The sequence below is a fragment of the Lonchura striata genome, chromosome Z, assembly GCF_046129695.1.
Source record: "Lonchura striata isolate bLonStr1 chromosome Z, bLonStr1.mat, whole genome shotgun sequence".
Classification (NCBI taxonomy): Eukaryota; Metazoa; Chordata; class Aves; order Passeriformes; family Estrildidae; genus Lonchura; species Lonchura striata.
In genome coordinates this window covers 27,817,094-27,823,093 of record NC_134642.1, presented here as the reverse complement: position 1 = coordinate 27,823,093, position 6,000 = coordinate 27,817,094, and positions in this window count along the sequence as shown.

The window sequence follows — 6,000 nt, the reverse complement described above, 5'->3', positions numbered from 1 at the left end:
AGGTCTGAAGCATCTCTGCATCTCTTTTGTAGTGAAAGAAGATCAGAGCTCATGTATTGTTAGAGGAAAAAAAAAAATCCAGACAAAATCTTGGATTTTGTATAGTATGATAATAGCATTTTAGTGGTAAAACAGTCTTAAAGATGTGAATTCTGAATCATTACCTGGGACATATGTTGCTTGGTATTTTCTATTTTATAGCAATCAGATATCACCTTTGATATTACCATAATTTTGAAAGTGAAAATTTGACTTTGTGGCATGAATTATGAAATCTGTAGATGCCTAAAATCATGTCAATCAGTAGACAGTTCAGAGAGATGTAGTTTTCTCACCAGAGACTGGAGTGTGGAGAATTGAATATATGTAGATACCATTAAGTGCTAGAGCCTAAAGAGAACCTGAAATTTAATTTTGTTTGCTAATACATTAGCAGAAGTTTTCAGCTTGTAGTTTAGCTTTATTTTTATATGTTGAAAAGTGTAGTTAAAATTATATTGAAAACTAAAACCACTGTACAAAAGGGTTTTTTTAATGTAAGAGAACCACACTTTTTAATTCAAGACTGCCTCATTTGTAGGTAAGTCCTATTGCAAGATGTGACCACATTAGCAAAAAGGTTTCTTTTGTATTGTCTTGAATGTAATACAGTGTCAAACTGCTCAGTATGTGGGGGCAGATACTTTCCCTCTAGTTTGAGGAGATGCAGGAATTAACACTTCAATTCTGTATTGTTTAAGTAAACACTACAGTTGAGTATCTATCTTCCAACTTCAGCTTGTTTTCTGAACATGTGAATTCTTACTATCCAAGATGGCAATTTTTTTTTTTTTTATTGTCATGACAAGTCACTTTTAAGATTGTTGAGCTTAATCTAGGAGAACGTGGACAGCAAAAATTAGATTTTAGCGCTTTGTACTATTCTGGAAAGCTTTAAATTATGCTTTTTTTTAAAATTTGTTATATTTTTTGTGTTCATCTAGTGCCAAATTTGATGTGAGGTCAGAAATTTTTGGTGTACTTAGTGTATTCTATCATAGTAGCTAATGGAATAATTCTTCCATTGAAAAGGCTATGTGTGTCTTTTTTGGCCTGAAAGGCTTGTCAGCAATGGTAAAAGAGTTAATTTAATCTCCCTTTTGTGCAGTTCTTGATAGCCTTAATGAGGCTGACAGTTAACTGGCTTTCTTAGAAATCGTTGCTCTGTTCTTTTCTTAGTGCAAAGATTTAGAACTGCTGCTGCACTGGTGAGTAAATCATGGGCCTTCTAGAAATTGCTACTTTGAAAAGCCGTCATTTGCATAATAATCACAAAGGAATGACTGATTTGGCCCAGAAAGATCAAGATAGGAATTTAACATTCGCAGTTTATGTAGCCTGTCAGTAGATCCTTTCTAGTATTTTCCCCGACTGATACCTGTGTCTAATTTGTTACACACATATCACACCCATCACAGTCTGGATTCAGGTATACGTGAGGAACCGAAGCACCACTTCTAAGTTTAATTAACAGGTAACCAAAGTTGTACTATGTGGGTAGAGTATTTTTGCATTAGTGATGCAACTCTGACAATTATACACATAAAGAAACGTGAAATGCTAGTACATTGTTCTTTTCATAAATAAACAGTGCCCCAAGGTTCTAATGGTGTCAAACTCACTTCCACTAAATTTAGATGAGACAGAATACATGCCTGTACAATTTTTCCCTTTTTTTTTTTTTTTTCCCTTTTCTCTAATAGGCTTTATCTGCTCCAGAGTCAAGTACTTCTGTTGTACTGATACTGCCCAAGAGTGTTACAGGAAAGGTGATAAGGGATTAAGTATCATACATATTATCAATATATCATCACTGTTAGTTACAGAAGAGCCTTCTGAATCCCATCTCTGAGGAGGGGATTTTCTTTGAACAAGAAACTACTGAAGTTTCACCAGAGAGGATGTCTCACTTGCAAACAGTAAATTAGTAAATAGGACTGTATAGAACACTACGTCAAAGACTATGTCAAATCAGGAGTTCAAGCAGAGCTTCTGACACTGTCTCAATTTATTGCAATGGATGATTTCATACTAAAATTCTCAATGCCTAAGCTTCTCAATTGCTTTGTATAATTTGTAAGAGTCTAAATAGCAATGATTAGGGAACAAAAGTTTGAGATGTGCTGCTCAACAGACTAAGTTCCCTGTTACTGATCACTAGTGATCTGATCTCATGATTTTTGAGGTTGGTCATATCTATAATGAGACTCATGGCTGGCTTAGCTCCCTCTGATTTAGTCACCACAGGTCATTTAGTCACTCCGTCTGTGGTCTTGAGAAGTGCATACTCTTCCTCTCTGTGAAAGCAGGGAAAAACAGATCTGAAAAACACATTCAGGTAACTTTGTAATGGCTCAAAATTGTACATTACAGAGGAGCAGGGCCAGCCTCTACATAAGATACAGTTATTCACGGTAATTGTAAAGGCAAATGATTTATTATCCAAATTTGTATTGGTGAGGAAATAATTCACTAAGATCCTCAATATTGTGATACATTTGGGTTATGTTTGGTTCCAAAAAGGATGGATAGATGACAGCTATATATTACGGTTTGAGACTGGGGGAGCTGGAGGCCTCTTTATAGGGCCATTTCTCAAATAGTATGGGACAAACAGTAAGTCACTGTAATACTCTGTTCTTCAATCTACTAATTTTATATCAGAACTTTGAGTACTCTGTTCAGTCAAAGTGTGTCAGTACTGAATTATCTAGAAGTGTACTTCAGAATCTTTTGATAAAGAAAGTATTAGACCTGGATCATTGCATTGCACTGAATGTGTTAGAAATGGGCATTTGTGGTGCTTTTATGGCTAGATGAAAAATGGTAGCCAAGTATGGCATAAGTTAATTAATTCTAGTAAATCACATTCTTTTTTATAATTTTTATCTTGGGAAATTATTTAGAGTTGTGAGAACCATTGTAATTCAGTAGGTGGTAATAAAACATATAAATCCTACTACTTTTTAAAATAACTTTTTTCTGTCAGATCTGTAACTATTTCAACAGCATCTTATAACTGCAAATGGAGGGAGTAATCAAGAGAGACAACTAGAGATCCATGAAGACCATAAAGGCAAGAATTATTATTTTAGAAGCTGTGTCAGCCTTCCAGATCATAATTTTCAAGAGCTACGTAAAAGCAATCAAGCCTCATTCCTGATCTGTCTCCTGTTATAAAGAGGTGAGGAGTAACTGTCCAAGCCTGCTGATTCCACTGTTGATTCATCTCAACTTGTAGGCAAACCTTTGAGATATAAAATGCCTGACATTAGTGATCAAACATCTCTGGATATGATAATTATTTATACCATATAAACTTGCTGCTGCTTGCTGCTTAGCTACTTGGAAGCTGTGACAGTGGGTAGAGAAGGAGTTTTGGGTTTGGGGACAGAGTGAGTACTCTTTACATTTCAGTCTCCACATTCCCTTTAGTATTATGAAAGTGTGAACTTGTATACCATGAACTATGAATTGAAGTATTATAGACAGATTGGAAGACCAGATATGTAAATCATGAAGAATTAATGACTGTAGTGGTTGCAATGTTAGAGGAATGAAAGTAGTTTGCTATGAGGCCCTACTGTTAGATGAGTGCTTAGGCATGATTCTGATTTAGTGCTTGTACAGAAACTTAACTTTACTACTCTGAAGTTATAACCTGTAATACAAGCTTTTCAGAAAGCTCGTGGTGTTTTTGCTTCTGGATCACTGTGCTGCTGTTAAAAAGACACCCTTTCCAGCACAACACTTCGAATCAAGCCAGAAATCCTCCTTTTTAAACATGATTCTGTGCATCATTTACCAGAAATTTCCAGATAACAGTTGTGGGTTTGCTGTAACAGTACATTGTTTTGAAAGCAATATCCTTATTGCTGAGAACACAGGCTAGTTGTGTGACCCAAGAGAGAAACTCCCAAGAAAGCTTCAAGCCCCTGAAGGATTGTTGAGGGGATTACAATGTAGAAACAAAAATAAGCCAGAATCAGTCCTGGAATTTCAGAAAGTGTTAAGTGTGACAGCTGATGTAGGAAGAGCATCTTCTGGAAGTTAGGCACTGCAGTGTAAAACTTAGTGCTGGAGCACTCCCTCCTGAGCTCTCACAGTAAGATTCCAGGTAGAGTGTGAAATACTGCGTATTTAGACACTGAGTGTCCTACAGGTTTTGTTATAGCAAGCCTACTGCAAAGCAGAACTATTTTTAGTACTCTGCCACTGCTAAGTTTGTACTCTAATGCAGTAGTAATCTGCCAAAATGCACTGGAAAGTGATGTATCTACTTACACATTAATAGGAGATATTCCATATACAAGTGGCTGGGCCTTTTTAGTCATACCTGAAATAGGCTTATTTTGACTGATTTTATGCCCAGTTCACTACCTGGTGTCTTGGACCAGCACTGGAGGACTAAGGCTGATGCATATTGGAGGTTTGCCTTTAATAATTAATTGACTGAATGTATTGTTTGAACTATATCTTTTGGAGGGGGGAAAGTAAATTAGAATGCCTGACAACAGGAAGGTGCTTTTATTTTATCTAAGTAAGGAGAAAATTAAGTAAATCAAAATTCTGTAGTCCTTGCTGCAGTGCAGTTTATGATGGCAATGAGAGTTTTGCCAGTGAACAAAAGGAATGGGAACTGTAAGGTTGGATTCTGTGAGAGCATTACGCAGAGTACCATGATGCCAGTGTGCAAAACTGGGCCACCTGGGCAGCACAGCTAATCAGCAAGGCAATCACCTTTCCAAGACTTATTGGGCTGCTGGAAGGACAGACAATGCAAGTGGAGGGGTGTAAAGAGAAATATAACCAGTGTGTCTTTCATCACTTGTTCTCTGCATCCATGCTTTTTTGCTCCTTGAAGCTTTCAAATAAGCAACCAGTATTATAAAAAAAATACCAAACTAAACAACCCACCCAAAAAAACAAACAACAAACAAACCCGAAACATAACTGTCCTTAGAAGTGAAAAAATGCATTCTTTTATGCTTGTGACTGGATGTCCAGTATTATTTCTCTGTGTCCTAGGATCAGCATACCTTTTCATCAGGTCTGGAGAATAGAAAATTAGTCACATACAGTATTACTAACAAAACAGACTGATTATTTGTCAGTAAAATATTTGGTGGATTGAAGACTTTAAAAAAGCTCACTGCAGCCCTGCAGCTGCAAATAGACAAATATGGAAACGGAGAGGAGAAACCCTGATGCTTAAAAATGTTAAGAGTAAGAAACATTCTTAGAGCAAATGGCTTCAAAGCAATTGTATAATAGATTTATGAGTACACACACAACAGTTTTTGGAACTGCAGACTCCTCAAGCATTCCAATGGAGATACAGCTTATATATGGTGAATTCAAGTATGTTACCACACCTTTGCTTTTCTTACTTATTTTTGTGAAATCCAGAGGGTCTTTTGGTGAAGGTTGAATGAACATTGAAACAGAATAGAATCAGTTACTGGATTGTTTTAACTGGTTTTGGAGCTAAAAATCTCATAGCTTTTAGTGGAAATATTTGTATTCTTTTTCATAGTGGGATCCTTAAATAGTAATGTAACGTAATGTAATTTTCATTGAGCCAGTGTATTCAATGTAAATTTTATCTTTTTCATAAATGCTTTACAATCATTGGAAGAACATTCATATGACCCAGCATAACTAGTTAGAACTTCAATGTGACTAAATGCTATCTTTTTTAAACAATTAGGTTCTCACCCTTGTTGTGTTGAAAAGCTGCAGTGCAGTCTTTGCCTAGAAAAATAGCACAGCTGTGATAATTAAAAGTTGCAGAAACACATGTAGCTTCCATTCCAAAAGTGAATAGGTAGCACTTGAAAATAATACACAGAAGTCACAGTGGCCAAGTTCATTTCAAGACCATGTAACCCACTAAACCACCAGATACTAAATATGCAACTACAGCAATAATGCCAAAAGGGCATTATTGCATCCTATGGA